Below are 18,699 nucleotides of genomic sequence, written 5' to 3'. Positions count from 1 at the left end.
GCAAACAACGGCGAATAGAACTCACACAATTACGATTCCTAGGATTCACACAATTACAATGCCTTTAGAAGACAACACGTTGTGAAAGCATTTCAACAGATGACATTATAAACATTAATTAATATTTGTTATCGCCATCAACGAATGAACAACGTGAACAATCAACAAAGCAAATTCATCAATTTGTGCGAACAAAAATAAGAATGTTACTGAAAATTATCTTTGAACATCATTTACTCGTCATAATAAATAAATCATGCCCCTTTCTAAGAAATCGGGATATATTTCTTTGCAAATATACGTTGATCGCTTGATCGGTTCGGACGACATTCACCTCCGCACGATATCTAGAGAACGCTTTGACCTACTCCGATGCAAATGATGTTTATTGTGAATCATAAGAAGATGCGCTTTTGAGATTAACGGGTCATACATGAAGGTGTTATAAAAGTATTTTTTTCGCGAGGTGAGGAAAATCGGTGTAGTAATTGCTTAGGAGGAGGAGAAAACACCTGTTTATTTTTAGATCACCAGGTCAAGATAACAGGGGATTGTAATAGGAACATTCGTTTAAGCACTATATATCGAGGGCGTTTGGACCTAAGAGCCTGAAGACCGATAGTTTTTACTTGAATGGAATAATTTTGGGTATCACCACGTAAAAGGTCATGGTCGTAAGGATCATATACTAGTAAAAATGATTTCCCCTCGATATGTCGAAAAATGTTTGACTGATGATAAACGTAACTAGTATGACGATTATAAGGAGGATCTCTTAGATGCCGGTTGAGTTTAAGGGCAATGGCTTGTAAAATAAATTTTGTTTCCACATAATATGTAGAAAACGGTTTGACACTCGATTATCTAAACTGGTATGTTTGTAACTCGGTGAAAGAGAAGGGCGCTTATTGTTTCGAAATCAGAAAGTCAAAAGAAAGTCAAAAGTAATGGCTTAGAAAATACGCAAAAGTACAAAATGTTATAGGCAGCCATCAACAATGCAATCTACATCAATAATCAAAATCCTTAACAATTATCACAAAAAAGGAAAATCATTTTAAAACAGCGAAACGCAAATTCTTTCATATCGTATGGAATCATTCAGTGCATACACAAACAATCATAAAAGTAAGCAATCATAGGTGAAAATAGTACTAGGTGTTTACCGATAAGTTAAGATTTTTATATATAGAAACCCAGTCTTTTAATTCTACTGATCTACATAAGAGCTTACAATGGATTCGAACGATAAATGCATTTAAATGTAAAAATAGACATAAGACGACCGCGATGACACATACATCAATGTCACATACAAATAAATATTTCAATGCCTATGTAAGCCTCACCAGTTTTGAGATTGGCAGGGCGTAGTTGATAAGGTTTCCTCCATGGGTACGATCCCCGCGGTGGGAGCGTTCATCAGTACTGGTTTAATCCAGGAAATTGACTCGAAAGCATCATAATAAGCTTTCGATGCAATCGAGCTAGGATAAATAAGTTTAAACTTACCTCCCCAGCATTTCCTTCAATGTCTCTGGTAGCCATTCAGCTAATAATAGGTCATTATTATTATTATTATGTTTATGAGCTCAAACTGTTTCCCCAAAACTAATTATAGCACAAACCATTATATATTTTTTCCGGAATAAATCATACTTGGGATCCCGCTTACATGTTTGCTAATAACTATTATGCAGCGGAAGTAAATAGCCAGAATACAGCGCATTTCCTACAGAAAGTGTTGAGACTTCGAAGCTGAAACATTAAAATAGCTAGCAACTCACAGCCACAAAATGGATGCGATAATTAGCAGAGTGAAGGTAAGAGCGTATTTATTTTATTTCCGCTTATTTTTTGCCTTTATAGTAATGAACTTAGAGTCAATAATAAACACTTGTTTTGTGATTTATGTAAATGTTATGTATATGTAACTCCTGTTTATATATGCAAGTAAGAATTTAATGTATAAACTGTGTGACGCAGTTTAAATTACAAAAATATTAACTTTCTACATGAAACTGTTTGTGTTAAGTTCACAATATCCTTGATTAAAAATAAAATATATAATAAATTATAAATTGCGTAGCATGTTTTAAAACGAAAGTTCGTCTGCTTTCTGTACTTAAGTAAATATAAATCGGTCATCTTAATATCAAAACAGAACAGCTGGCAAAATATTGTGTTCTTAATTACAATTAACTTAATTTCTGTATGTTCTAAAGGTCCATATTCTTAAAAGACATGTATCCTGTATTTGATTACCAAGCAAAATAATTAAATAAATACATACTTTTTTTTGGTAAGCTACGCAATCAAAAATAGATTGTATTTATTTTTATTAGCCAATGCGACGTTATTTCACTCGGGCGTTGTTTTTATTACATTGTTGATATTCTTATAATCCAAAAAAGTTTGACCACGAACAGATGTTTTTACCAGTAACTTTGCATATATGCGTTATTCAAAACCACCATGTTTGTGACCTGAATTTCTTGGCTGTATTTTCAGAGAGGATATGTCTGGCCTGAAATTAAAAGCGAGGAAACTAAAGGTATGTACTCACATTTTATAAAGACAGATCAATATTTGTTTGTTTAAAATATCTATTAATGGCTTTTTATTACGCACAGGCAGCAGTATCATAAATTGCCCCCCCCCCGGGACACTAATCCCCCCCCCCCGAGCTTACCCCAGGGGTTCCAGATTGTTAAATGTACACCTATTGTGTATGGTTTGACTTTTCAACAACGAATATTGACAAAAATTCATAGTTTGAAAAAATAACCCTCGTATAGGTATTATATATACACAAGGTATGAAACGCACTATATGCCTATTGCTGAAAGATTGTGGAACACTGGACGTGACCTTTTTCATCGAAAACACACATGTTCCCATGCAGTTGCCGACAAAATGCAACTGGATTCGTTAAAAGACAGTGAAAGCAACTTGATTACACAACTAACCGATCTCCTGCTCGGCTAATAACCTAAATATTCAATTAAATTTGACTTTCTCGCTATATGTCACTCGATGTTTCATCTACACATGTAAACCACTTTAATTTTATAACGCGTCATCTGGTTGGTTGTTCTCATTCTGTTGGCCAATGATATGGCGTTAAAGGACCGAGCATTCGATCGACAAAATATGACAGCAAAACACAGACATGTAGCGAGAAAGTCGAATTTAATTGAATATTAAAGTTATTAGCCAAGCAGGAGATCGGTTAGTAGTGTAATCTCGTTGCATTTACTGTCTTTTAACGAATCCAGTTGCATTTTGTCGGCAACTGCATGGGAACATGTGCGTTTTCGATGAAAAAGGTCACGGCCAGTGTTCCACAATCTTTCAGCAATAGGCATATAGTGCGTTTCATACCTTGTGTATATATAATACCTATACGAGGGTTATTTTTTCAAACTATGAATTTTTGTCAATATTCGTTGTTGAAAAGTCAAATCATACACAATAGGTGTACATTTAACAATCTGGAACCCCTGGGGTAAGCTCGTGGGGGGGGGGGCGGGGGGTAGGGTCCCGGGGGGGGGGCAAATTTATGATACTGCTGCCTGTGTTTTTACGTACCTTACTATAAATAGCAAAACAATTATTATTTTTTAAATCTGGAATTTAAAAGGTCGGTTACAAACAAAAGTTGACAAACGATGAAAACCAATGGCTTTTGTTTTTTGAAACTGGCGTCTTTATAAACGTCAAAAAGGTTGAAGCGGATCGCAAACTTAACATTTAAGCAGATTGGTAAATGGAATCAGAAGATAAAATTTATTGCATGTTTTAACACAATGCAATTGATAAAGAATTGAAATAGAAAGTAAAATAAAAAGCAGGCCGTAATGAACAACTTCATTTTTGGTTATCAGGTATGAAAGCGTTACATGGAGTAAACTTTTCCTGCTTTGACGTTTATGAATTAAAGTGTGCATATTTCCTGTTTATTGAATAAAAAACTATATATTTTACACATCACAGCACGATTACTCGTGAAATAAAATACAAATCGATAATAAATCTATACAAACAAACATCATCTATAAAATATATTACAAAGCCGTTCGACGAGAGCCATTGTTTAATATATTCATATAATCTTAAAGAGCGCGTGAAAAATAGAGTTTGTAATATATCTCACATACGGTTATAAGCTGCTACAGGAACGTAAAAAACAAACAATATTTAAAATAATTTTTTTAGAGCGTCTTGAGAAGAATGAATGGACCACGTTCTTGATCGTCCTTGGAGTGGTGGCACTTGTCATCCTACTGACCTTCATTATCTACAAGGTCTGGAGATGGTCCCAGACGTCGTGCGCACACAGGAACGCGAGGTTCCAAAAACTGCAGCCTATAGATTCGATTCAAGTTGTGTACATCTGAGACATTCGTGTTTTCTAGTTTAGGCTATTTTACTGTCATTTCTTGCAAAAACAACTCATATGTTTACATACTCATTAACTCATTTGTATAGTTCACATATGCTGACTCATATACTGACTGGCGATATACATTAAGGGTGTGTCTTTAAGGATGTTGTACATAGTAAAAACAGCGAAGAAGACACTGTCAAAAACACCTGTGCAGACGAAATCAAAAACACTTATAACATACCACACCAACAGAATATCAAGAAGAGATGTATTCCTATAGACCATGGAGATCATTGCGATCTATCTAACCCTGCATTTAGGTCATGCTTTGTCAAACTTGCAGGGGGTGCTGTGTGGTGTTCGAAGGTTCGACTAAAACACTGCCCAAGTTGCATGGCGCAGAGGAGTCGGGTTAAACACTTGGTCACAAGTTCAAATTGTACACCGTTTGAACATGATCTAATGGTATTGCCATGTAAATTGCCCATATAAATACTTACAGTTATAATTTAAAATGTTGATGGTTTTTTATGTTATTCTTATAAGTAAATGTGCACAGAAGAAGTACAATTGTTAAAGTTGACAGCCAGAAAGTTCATTTATGATGTGTATGAGTCAGAATTTGATTGAGAACGACATTGCTCGTGACTGGAATTACGAAATCGTTTATTGCGAACGGACAAGAAAATGTTGAACCAGCAAAATACCCGGAATTCACAAGGGCACCACTCTATGACAACAAATTTACGACAGGAAATAGATGCTTTAACGAGCGAGGTAATGAATGTGGGATATAAGCAGCGCTTTGTGACCGTACACGCTGTACCGGATTAACATACAATAATAAGCCCTCTGTGCGCGTTAAAGACTGGCTTGATAGCAAGACACCGCGCTGTTCACAATCGTTTTCGGAAGGCCTCAGGAATGGACCAAAGGTGCATGCTAGAGATTGGCGAGACCGGGAGATAGAGAAGACCCAGATACAATCGGCACTTCGGGAGTTCATGGCCAGACGAGGGATCGGGTGGCACAACATGCATTGAAAGCCAATTTACACCCAATTGGTAGCGTTTTACTTAACTTATATAATACGTGAAATGATGTGTTTGATAAATGTCTTCATTTCATGTATACACAATTTTCAAGACTGCAAGTACAAGTTAATTTTTATTATCATGGATTTGTTTGAAATCATGGTTGAGTTAAATTCAACATGTGTTAAGAAATCGAATCACTTAAAATCTTGACGCACTGCACAAACAAACGCACTTCTTATAAACGTAGATCATGCATTAACAAGAACACATTTGTTTTGTAGAGACAATCCCGATGTCAACAATGCCCGCCCAAAGGAACGCCTGATCACGAAGTCTGCCTCGAGTGCGCAAGCCCCATGCAGATTGACGGACATCAACAAGCTGAATGTCCTTAAAACGGACAACGTTCACATATGAAAATACTTGTATTCATTTGTGATACATTGTAAAGGTTCGGCCTTGTCCAGAACGAGAACGAACAATTTCACGAACTATATGTGAATTATAGATAATGATCGGAGCCGTTCAGTAGGGGAAATGATCAGTTCAGGACTATAATATACAGACTGAGCATATTATGTATGCATTTATGTATGGTGTTCAAGTATTGCGTACAATAACTAAACATGTACTTTGCATATGATTTGCGTAGAAAATGTCAAAAGAATACACTGTTAAAGTTAAAAAAAATCATGCGTGTCCAACGACAAAATACAACGCAACAACAAAAAAGATTAAAACAAACACACGTCGTGAAGTAACAGTGTTTCAGGGACAGAAAATGATTCTTTGTGATGTTTCAATCTTTGATTTACTGATTGTGACATTGTTTTACATTACACGTTTTGTTGTTTAGTTTAAAGAGAATTTAAAGGTATAATAAACAATAAGCTTTTGGTAGACAATAAAATATTGAATTATCTGCTTAAATCATTGTTATTTTTTTTAAAATCCAAGGCTAAAATAAATTCTAGTTTGTGCGAAATATAAAACTCATTTCGATCGTAATGTTTTTTCGATTTCCACCACATCTTTATCAGTCGACATCATAAAAGTCACACAATAACAAAGAGAGGAATCTAATATCTTTTGGCGTTAATTCGAGTAAGGAGCATTCAAATCACTACAATCTGTATTCATTTCTTATTGATAAACACAGCGCGTTTAAAGTAAATATCGACCTAATGCATTGGTTTCAAGTATATCTAACTGCGATTGCTGTCGATTGAGTAATCAACCTTGATATACTTGAATCAATTGATATTGGGTATTCGTATGCAAAATATATCCTTCTAATGAAGTGTCCTTAAAATGCCAGCATCAGTTTGCTTAATATATTATGAATAGTATTCGCGAAAGCCGGGTCACATTTGACCGTTAACTAATGATAACGAAGCTTGATTTTACGCTTTATTTTCCACCAGGGTTAATGCAGACTATAAATACGGTCTGGGTATTATACAGGAAACTCTATAAAAAAAATCACGACGTAACATATCCTCGCGAACTCAACAATACATGCTTATTACTTGAAACATAATAAAGATACATTACTTTGAGGCAGACAGTAAACTACGCTTTTGTTGTTTTTGTTTTTTATAGAGTGCACCGGGATTGTCTCCCATATGGCCATCGCCCCCAGAAAGACGTGTTAGTTGGTTACGGGGGATAGTGCAAGATACAGGAGACACCCCGTTCCAGAGGTGACCCTGGGTCTTTTAGTGCCCGGTGTATAGCACCTAGTACACTGCACCTCGGTTTAACGTCTCATGTGAAAGACGAGTTAGTAGGTTAGGTGCAGCGGGGGATCGAACCAGCGATCTCTGGATTGTGAAGCCACTAGACCACGGATCCGCTACAGTAAACTACGCAGTTTTACATATAGCTAATATAACAAGCAAACTGCTGGACTGGGTAGGGGAATATCTCATTCTCACTTGTGATCACAGTTTATATATAATGCGTTTGGAGGAATCCCATGAACAACTCATGGCATAATTATGTTTGCAAACAACATACACGTGTGATTTGGCATGTAAACAGGGATGCATGCAATACCCAGATATTTAAAGCAAAATACTAAGGATTTTTAAATATGAACAACATTTCGTTTCTGGCAAGTTGATAACTATAATATAGCCTATGGGTTATGTACTATATATTGGTATTTATTTTGTTTTCTTAACTTGCAATAATTATACTGCTGCACATATTCATACAAATTAGATGTTAGCGGTTAAGTAAATGTTTTTCGAATTGTTCTCACCTAGCATATTAAATGATAAATGATATTGTGAATTGCACGCAATCAACGTTTTAAACACTTATGATAGTATTATTTAAGACACTCTTAAAAAAAATACTTAATCGAAACTGAAAAAAAACGTGAGAGAGTTTTTCTTGTTGTATAAGTTTCGCTTTGTTTGTTGTTTATATACTAGTAGATAATAACGGTCTTCGCTTTAATATATAAGATGTGATAGTGCTGTTTAATTACCCATTTTTGCCTTCCAACCATCCAATACGCTTAAGTTCGAGAACAGGTAATGTTTGATGTCTGGTAAATTTCAACGATAATTTTACTTTTGTAACCGTATTTGGCATACGTTTTATTAGATAAGTAGCTGGTTAATCGGGATGGACAACATACTACAAAGCGTATGCCAATAATTTCAGAAGTAAAACGCTAATAGACACTTGTTTATACTGGTATTTTCGTTAATTTAGTTATAACGCGCATTTATAGTTCCAGAACAACGTCACGTGGATCTCCAACGTCACACTTAATGCGACGTCAAATTCAGATGCAGGTATAAGCAGGGCATATGTTATACGCGTTACGTTTAATATTATGGGTCTTTCTACAGTCCAGATATGGCCAAACAATTGTGACCAGAACAAAAGCACCGTGAAAAATCAGCTTAATTTCATAAACTTTTACGGCATAAAATAATACGACTATATATACGAACAAGAACCATTACAACAGAAATAGAAACACAATAAACTCCTGAATAAACTCCTGGTAAACGAGAAATAATTCAGTATCACAAAGAATATGCCATTTTCATTTGATTTGTACAACTTAGGTGACGTAAATTTTCAGCCTAAACTTTACTTACATAAGTATGAAACAGCATTTATTCGCAACTAAATATGCATATTTAGACGATGGGTATTTTACCACATTGCGGTTACTGCTGTTCCCATTGGCGGTCGGGCTTAGCTTTGCCATAGGACTTGGCTGCGATATCATTAGGAGACGATGAAAAGGGGAGAGCGGCTATGCTACTGTGGAATACCTTTGAAGAAAGGTGGGTAAATCTCAGTGCTGTAAGACCAATTTATTTTAGCCTATTTGATTGAACGCCTTCTTTAGATGCTTTATAGTCCGTCTCCTGGAAAGATCTAGTACTCGGTGTGGTCTAAACGTCTACTGGGCGGCGATCGAGCCCGGCTTCTTCCGACCGCAACACACATCATCCAGTTATTGTCCAGTTAACTAATGGTTTGGTACGTGTGCTACTTACGATCCGAGTTTATTCCCTCATGTAATTACCAAAACGGACACGTTTGGTTACTTCCTAATTTTACCCGGTACATACGTTTTACTGTTGCGGCATGTTCAGACTATCGTTAAATACATTCTGTATTTTTAGATACGATATTTAACAAGGCATCTAAAAGGTTAGCTTAAACCTTTTTATTTAATTTACGCTCGATAGCTTCGAAAGCCTCATGCTAATTGAAAAGCTCTCGAGTCCGTTTCCTTGCCCAAGTACTTGGTGAATTTGGTGTATTAGGGGGAGATCTAAAGAACGCTCCCACAGTGGGAATCAATCCCGTGACCTCCAGATCGCTAGGCGGACACTACATGTATATCCATTACACCACGGCGACTGTAAAGTTCAAAGGTTATTGCTCAATTAACGAAAAAAAGGTTTATATTTTATGTAAATCCTCTTGTTTATTATTTTTATTCAATTGATATGAACTGGTATTGTGTTGCATAATATCATTTTTATACCAGATATATTAACAATAAGCCTAGGCATGAAATACGGCTTATAAATATTTACAAATGTATTTTTAATTTTAATAGGATCCTATGAATGAACTGACGTTTACTTGCATGTTTATAGAAACCAGGTCATCAATAAATGTGTAATCAACAACATATTGGATTTCTTTTGTTGAAATTATTGATTTTTCCTTCCATGCGCTATACATACAACTATTTTGATACATGTTCTATAACGGGGTATACCTTGGTTAAAATACCGGGAAAACGGAGATTTTATAAAAATATGTCGTTTCTTTCCAAATAACGCTCATGTATTCGTAAAGTATGTTATTGAATGTTCAAACATACACCTTTCGCACGTTCGCCTTAACTAGACAAAGTAACTTAATGTTAAAAAATATTTCAAATAATTGTGTAAAACAATGTATCTTGCTTTACTGTTTATTACCATACGAAAGAAGCTTGAATCAATCATTAATCTTTGTAGGAACATACATCGATTAGTTGTTTTATAATATAAGCAAAAAATAGTGTACTTTTTCTTTTGCAGAAGTTCACTGAGCACTTACAAAAAGATGCGACAGAAGGCATTGCACAAATAATAATACACATACGTTGATAGTCTAGGAACACCATCAATCAATTTCCATTACTTGCTGTAAACTTAGAAATTTATAAAAGAGAACCGATAGTTTTAATTTTATTGTCTTTTTTCATGTCACGAGTTAAATAGAAGATATTGAAGTCCATTAATCAAAACTGTCTTTCATATAATGCGCAAAATGATGTTTTTGCTTTCATATTTCGTGTGACGTTAAATTAGAATTAAGCGACGTTTATTCTAACACGGCATGCGACTTGTTTTCTATAGACAAAGAAGGAAATCATGTGTGGGTTATTTAAGAAATAATATTTTTCTATCATGGTTTGTTGTCGAATAACCCACAGTAAGGAGTATAGATGCGTAGGAATTAAATCACGAGTGCGAAGCACGAGTGTTTTAATAACACGCATCTATACAACTTACTGTGGGTTATTCGACAACAAACCATCATAGAAAAATATTATTTCGATTCTAACACGATTCTGATTGATTTGGTTCAAGCTTTAGGACGTGATCTATATTTTTCAATACTCCGCCCTTCTTAGTACTAAGTTCACTATTAAGTGACGTCATTGAATTGTACAAACATATGACGTCATTTTCATTCATAAATATTTTGCAAATGACGTCTTTTTCATTGAAAACAACAAGCGTAGAAACTTAATGACGTCACGTTTATTGATGCTACTGAAAAGCTGACATGCTATAAATGTTTTCTGAATTACGTTTCCTAACAAATAACATTCTTTGTAGACGTTGTTAACTTGTTATGCCACTTATCACCAAATATACAATTTATTGTTTCATTACATTTATATACATGCTACATATATTACATTTCTTTCAGAGCGGGTTTTAGCACGTGCATTTTACTGCAATATTTTCTTTATTTATTCGGAACTATTTTCGAAACATTAAGCTCCGCCCATAAGTTATTGCAGAATAACCCACACTTGATTTCCCTCTTTTGTCTATAGAAAACAAGTCGCGTACCGTGTTAGAATCTGCAATAACTTATGGGCGGAGCTTAATGTTTCGAAAATAGTTCCGAATAAATCAAGAAAATATTGCAGTAAAATGCACGTGCTAAAACCCGCTCTAAAAGAAATGTAATACATGTAGCATGTATATAAATGTTATGAAACAATAAATTGTATATTTGGTGATAAGTGGCATAACCACGTCTACAAAGAATGTTATTTGTTAGGAAACGTAATTCAGAAAACATTTATAGCATGTCAGCTTTTCAGTACATCAATAAACGTGACGTCATTACGATTGTGACGTCATTTGCAAAATATATATGAATGAAAACGACGTCATATGTTTGTACAATTCAATGACGTCACTAAATAGTGAATTTGTACTAAGAAGGGCGGAGTATTGAAAAAATATATTTCACGTCCTAAAGCTTGAACCAAATCAATCAGAATCGTGTAAGAATCGAAATAATATTTTTCTATGATGGTTTGTTGTCGAATAACCCACAGTAAGTTGTATAGATGCGTGTTATCAAATCACTCGTGCTTCTCACTCGTGCTTCGCACTCGTGATTTAATTCCTACGCATCTATACTCCTTACTGTGGGTTATTCGACAACAAACCATGATAGAAAAATATTATTTCTTAAATATATCTATTTGTATGTAATATATTTCAGTTAACGTCGCGATCTGCCTCCGTGGTCGGGTTTGACCAATCAGAACCACGATTGGATGCGCGCGCAGCCCGATTAAATGTTAATAGTGCAGTGTAAGCCATTCATGCTAGACGTTTAGCGCGTATTATAGACATATTAAAGTGAATATAAACACATATATTTGGCATGCTTTTAGACAGAAGACTGATAAAGAGTAGCATCGAGACTAATATAAAGCTGAAGCAATAGATTAAAAAAAATCAAGTTAAATATATATTGCATATTTTTATTTATGTGTGCGTTTCAACCAAATGTCTGAACGGCACCAACTATTTAGGGTAACTCGCCCTTAAGTCGGACGGGTTAACGGTATAAGTCTATAATACAAAGCTTTGTGATCAAAGCCGGGACTCAGCGTGTGCGGGCTATAACTATAATATCATGGGAGTCTATTTTACAAATAATTATTTGATTCCCAGCTTATTTTCATTGAAAAGTAGTTGAATAACAATACCAACTGAATTCGCCTATGAGTCGGACACATTCGCCATTAACACGGACACAGATGTGTATTAAGCATTTATTTGGTTATCCTTTCCCTATAATTATAAAAATGAAAATTGCACAGTTACAGTCCTGTGTTGATTTTTTAAGCTTATTCCTTTGTCATCATGTTGACGAAAATACGTTATAAAAAGATGAAAAATGACATGGTCACTTGTAGTGTTTATCCGACCTTTACAACAACGGAACCATTTGTAGCACTGGGGGTTACAAAGAAAAGTAACGAAATACAAAGATAAAACATGCTATCCTTGTTGTTTGTGAGCTATTGGATTCTTTACAGATTGCGTCATGTTAATTTGAATGAATTTGCTGTTAATTTCTCAACCGTAGGCCTCTGCCAGTACATAAACGCATGTTCGCCACAAGGGCGAATTGCGTTTGCCTATAAAACCTATACAACTGAGCGAACAACTGAAAAATACCTTTCATTTTTATAGAAAGGTTTTGTTCTTCAAAATAAAGTAATTTATGAATGATTTGAAGCGTATCTTACCAAAATGCCGATGGTATAAAGATAATCGAAATTTGAAAATTCAGAATTTTCCGTAACCAGAAGTTATTAATACAGTAACGAATCCAAATACATCGTGAGATAATATTTGATAACATTTTATTTCGAAATTTTATTTATTTTGAGTATGAAGGGTAAAGTATTCGTTATAACGTCACACATCATGCTGAACAAAACTGATCTTTGAAAATTACACAGATAAAAATGTACGACTCAAGGGCGAAATCGACTAAAGGGCGAGTTACCCTACGTGTAAATCTTCATTTTGAAGATTGAAAAAAAATTGGAGAATGTTCTTCATATGTTAGTGCATACTTTTCGTTGTTTTGTTTTTCTAAAGGTTTCTTGGCACTCGCATAAAAAGCTCGACGTATACTGTTCAGGCCTTTCAATGAAGGACACTCTTACATTACGATTGATATGTCTCTAGAAAATAATTATCAATATGGTACGTGCAGCTCTTTGTATTTTTTTCTTCTTAAACTGAACGTTAAATATACCAGTTGTATGTATGTGGAAAATCTGACATTGGTCGAACAACGCAAAATAAACATTGGCGTGCGTCACTGACGTCACAATGTTATTATCTACAATAGACTATGAACAAAAAATATGTATCTATATTTTAATGAATGAGAACATGCATGGTATGGGTAGACTTGTGTTTTTGTACTTAGTTTGGGCAAATATTATGAAAGAATCTCACACTATAATGCTTTTCTTTTGTTGTACACATCGTATCTTATTATTCAATAAGGAAATTAATATGTTATTTAAAAAACGTTAATAAAAGTACGCATGACTGCAACAAGGCGTTCATTTGTAAATGGCTTGCCGATTGCTGTCCACGTAGCTATATAGTAGATGTTTTTATGAATTTTTATTTAGCGATCCATTGCGTTTCGAACGTGTTAGGATAACACGTTGTGAACGCATTTCAACTTTTTCTTCACATGCGATCTAGAGAAAGCTTTGACACACGATTATCCAAAGGACAGAAAGGTTACTCACCAGAAAAAGACGACGCGATATAATTTGGCGTAAAATTTGTCAACGGTTAAGGTAACAGGTGCTTGTATGTAACATTGACACTTTTTCAACACAAAATGTAGCGAACGTTTCAGACAATATAAACAGCATGCTAGCTACCTTTATAATGAAGAATGAAACCTTAGATATATATTTTACTTTGCCGCAAGTCAGATGGACATGCATGCTTTACAAACAGCTCTTGTTTTGAAAATATAAGCAAATAAATACAAAACCCTCAATCATAAACATCATCTACAACACTCGCAAAAACGATAATACTTTTACAGCAGCTAAACGCAAATTCGGATATATTGTTGGGGATGTATCAATAATATATACGAACAATCTAAAACATAAGCAATGAATCTTAGGTTAAAATATTATGTATTTATAAGTATAAACTAAGTTTACAAACACTTTGAAACATTTTGCACGATATTAAAGACAATGTAAATATATATGTACCGTACTAATTTAATACGCATTATTTTTATTTAGAAAAACCTGTCTTATAATTCCACTATCTTCATAGTTGCTAACAATAAAATCGAAAGCTAAACACATTAAACTGTTAAAATAGACATTAGAAGACAGTTGGATCATCTCCGTTTATAACTAACATATTTATTAACCTCACCACTATTTCCTTCAACGTCGCAATTCAGCTGTCGTATTAAAATGATAATATTAATAACACTGAACTCATACATTTTTCCCCAACCATATCATAGCACAAACCAACCCAATAAATAATGCTCGCTTATGTACGAGTCTCCGGGAACAATACCTTTAACATGGGGTAACAAATAAAACTTTAAACGCAAACTTAAGGTGTAAAACATGTTTGTATCTACGGATTAAATTAGTTGTTTTTCCATAGTTGCGGATGACTGCTTTTCCATATCTCATATTTGGGATCCCGATTTAATGTTAGCATGTTTTTTTTTAGCTATTCCGAATTAGACATAACAAGCGATAACATCGCATAATTTTACAGAAAGCGGCGAGCTTTAAACGAGGAAACATTAAAATATATTTTACTCACAGCCATACAATGGAATCTCTATTACACAGAAATAAGGTAAGGGGGCATTTGTTTCCTTTCAGTTAAATTATTGCATCAAAATAAACAAACAATATAAATAAAGCTAGAATCTAGGAGGACTACTTTTAATTGGTTTGAGCCTACGAATAATCTAAGACTACTGTTAATATATACAAGTAAGAAGTTAATGTATGAAAGTATGTGATGCAGTTTTAATAACAGGAATATAAACTTTTTCTACTTTAGTGTCTCTGTTGACATTGAATTTAACAAAAGTCATGCCGATTGCATTGTAAATAAAAAGAAATATAAATTGCGAACTTACTTGCAAAACGAAAGTTCGATTCCACTTTCTCTACAATACATTCGCTAATTTAATTACATTAAAATATTAAAATTTCAAACCATTGTATTGATAATTTCAATGAAATTCATTACAGTTTGCACGCAATGCACAAATCCTTATTAGTCATGTAGACTGAATTTGATTTAAAAGCCAAAAAATATTTTGTTTTGTTTGGTACGAAATCAACGAATAGATGTATTAATTTCTGTTAGTTAATAGAATGTTATTCCACTCGTTCGTTGTTTTATTTAAGTTTTTGATAATTTTCATTCAAAATAGTCTTTCACCAATAACTCATTTTACTAGTGCATTTGCATATGCGTTATTCAAAATCAAAATTTAAGTGAACCCGATTTTCTTTTTTTTCTTTTTCAGAGAGGGTACATTTGGCCTGAAATCATAAGCAAAGAAACGAAGGGTATGTACCCTTAATCAATAACTGTTTATTAAGACAGATCAATATTTGTATTTAAAATGTATATCCAGTTCGTATCAAAGTATGGATCATTATTAATACCTTTCTATGAATAGTAATACAATTGCGTCGGTATTTTTCTGATATGGATTTGTAAAGGCCGGTGTTACACAAACTGTGTGACGGTATCGCTTTTATACGTCCTGTTGTAATTTGGAAATTACTAAGCTATCACAAGAAACTAATAATTTGTGGATTTTATACACAGATGGGTTAATATAAAATGTACTGCTAATATACTGTTTTTTAATCAGTGTAACATCGGCTTATACGTATGAAATGGTATTCGTCTTGTAAATCAGTGTCATTACAGCATAAACAATAACGTTCATTTTACTTATACAATATTGCTAAGTCGGGAATTTTATTCGTATAGTACTCGAAAAACAAAATTTTAAAACGGGCTCTAGTGACGAAAGCTCGTAATATTTAATGTTTTATATAAACTGCATTAAGGTTGAGTATTTACACTCTTACATTTATAACGTTTATAATTATACAGAGCAACTGGAGGAAAATGATTGGAGCACCTTCTTGATCATTTTTGGCGTGGTGGCACTTGTAATCCTATTGACATTACTTATCTACAAGATCTGGAGATGGTCCCAGACGGCGTGCGCAAACAGGAACGTGAGGTTCCAAAAACTGCCGCCTATAGATTCGATGCAAGTTGTGCATGTCTGAGACATTCGTGTTTTCTAGTTCAGGCTATTTTGCTGCCATTTCTTGCAAAAAACGACACATGCGTTTACATACTCATTAAGTAATTTGTATAGTTCATATATGTTGACTCATATACTGATTGGCGATTTACACTAAGGGCGTGTCTTTGAGGGTGCTATACTTCGCTTATGCGAAACAGACAAAGCTTAAAACACCTGTGTAGACGTAATCAACCATACTTAATGCATACCACAATAGAAGAATATGAAGGAGAGATCTGTCCATATAGACCACGGAGATCATTGCGAACTCACTCTGTCTTAAGGTCATGCTTTGTCAACCTTGCAGTGGTGCAGTGTGGTGTTAGGAAGGTTCGACGAAAACACTGCCCAGGTCAAATGTGGTTCTTGCCAAGATTTTTGTTGGTCAGAGCCAATTATGTATGGCAGAGATTGTAATCTTTCTGATCTGAAATAGAAAATTGTAAATTAGAGATGGAATAATTATTCGAATATCCGAATAATGGATCGACTGATTGATATTCGAAAAGTTAAAATATCATAATGACATTAGCAAATTGCTTTTTTTAAACACGTAAATTTACAATGTGAATAATGAATTGTAATTGTCTAGTTATATCATCATTATCCAGAGGATGAATTTTTTTCCATTGTTTCAAGTGGGGTAAAACACGAGATCACAAGTTCAAAGTGTACACTTGTTTAAACATGATCTAATCTTACTGTGATATGAATTGCCCATATGAATATTTCCAATTATGCCTAAAATGTAGGTGGTTTAGCATGTAACTCTTATTCTTAAATTTGAACGAAACAAGTAAAATGTATTTATGCTGACAGCTAAAAGATTAAGAAACCAGATACAATCAATTGTACCTTTGCTTACGTCCAATTTTAAAGTGCTGATTGGACTTTGTTTGAAACGCTCTTTTTGCGGTAATAGTAGTATCTTTTTATATTTTTAAAACCTTATAACCGTATTCCAATACTCGTGTTGTTTTCTTTGTTTAAAAATAGAAGATATGTATCAGTAGTCATGAACTTTATCGTTGTACACACATAAAAGTTACGCTTACTTACGATACAGCATTATCCTGCATGTTGTGCCCTTGTTAAAACTGCGTTTTTGTTGTAATTTAACATGTAGTTAACTGAAGACATTTTGTGTTGACTTTGCAATGCTTGTGTTTTTATATGTCAATAGTGATATATTAATTGCTCTCTCTGTTAGCCAAATGTATAGATGCATTTCTATCGCAATTTTTTGTTTTGCAACCTCTTTTTTCTATCCAATACTTTTGTATTATAATAATGTTGACTTTTACATATTTTATAACCTAACGGCTTTTATACTCAATTTTACAATAGGTTGTACAATAAAATATCATCAATATAACACGACGATGAATTATTTACTTATCACATACAGAGATTTAACCGGAAATATATTACGTCTCCGTGTTGTAAGAACAGCATAATATATGCTTAAAAGTATGCCGAGGGCCCGTATTTACTAAGCAATTTATATACTTAAATCTACAAATCATCAATATTCTTAAAAATGTAATGCTCTAAAAAAATATTGTTGAGTCAAACTTGCCATTTAACACTGTAAATAGCGTGCTTATGACATAAGCGAAACTGCAAACTCTGAGGTAAGCTGTCTTGAGTCTGAGTCTTCATTATTCTTTATCCTGGCAATTGTTTGGTGAATACGTGCGCCAATGTAAATAAAATACGCACTTCTAATGTCTTTAATTATCAAACGCATATTGGCAAGAAATACACGCCAAAATTAAAATCACCAAATAGTGAATGGTTCTAGTATAAGAATATATTAATAAATAATTCTGCCTTTCTTACAGTGATGCTCCCACTAAATGCCACTGGACACATTAATCATTGTTGGGTTGACAGTCATTGTGTGAATTAGGTTTACATGTTTTAAAGTACAAATACATAACAAAAAGCTTTTACTCTTAAGGAAAGGAAGCAGAAGTTTTAGTTCTTGTACACCTTACATCCCCATGATGACATTTATATACTGTTAAAGTTTCATGTTGTCTTATGATACATCTTTTTAAGAGCTATGGTCTAGATAGAATTTAAGAACGAAATTACCAAAGGACAATTATTCAAGATCCATTCTTCCAAAGTGCCTGGTGGGATTTCGCTTGCTATTGAATCTTGTCTCTATTAAATTAACATTTTCAGAACCTTTGTTGACAATACTATTACAATGGCTGAGTTAGAGAGCGGCAACAAACCAGTGCGTAGTGGGCCTACTGACGGAATGACGGAGTGACTGACAGACTGTGAGGAAAATATATGCCATCTTTCTTTGGC

The 18,699-nt window shown here is 34.1% G+C and overlaps 1 long non-coding RNA gene across 1 annotated transcript; it reads left to right on the top strand.

Annotated features, from left to right (window-relative positions):
• Positions 1-14,619: 14,619 nt before the first annotated feature.
• LOC127860055 (uncharacterized) lies at positions 14,620-17,749 on the top strand. The gene is made up of 3 exons (XR_008039584.1): positions 14,620-14,885; positions 15,571-15,613; positions 16,173-17,749. It is a non-coding gene; the product is annotated as an uncharacterized LOC127860055 (long non-coding RNA).
• The last annotated feature ends 950 nt before the right edge of the window (positions 17,750-18,699 follow it).

The sequence above is a fragment of the Dreissena polymorpha genome, chromosome 15 (assembly GCF_020536995.1).
Source record: "Dreissena polymorpha isolate Duluth1 chromosome 15, UMN_Dpol_1.0, whole genome shotgun sequence".
NCBI lineage: Eukaryota > Metazoa > Mollusca > Bivalvia > Myida > Dreissenidae > Dreissena > Dreissena polymorpha.
Note: the sequence above shows the minus strand (reverse complement) of the source record. Positions and strands in the feature narration are given on the sequence as shown.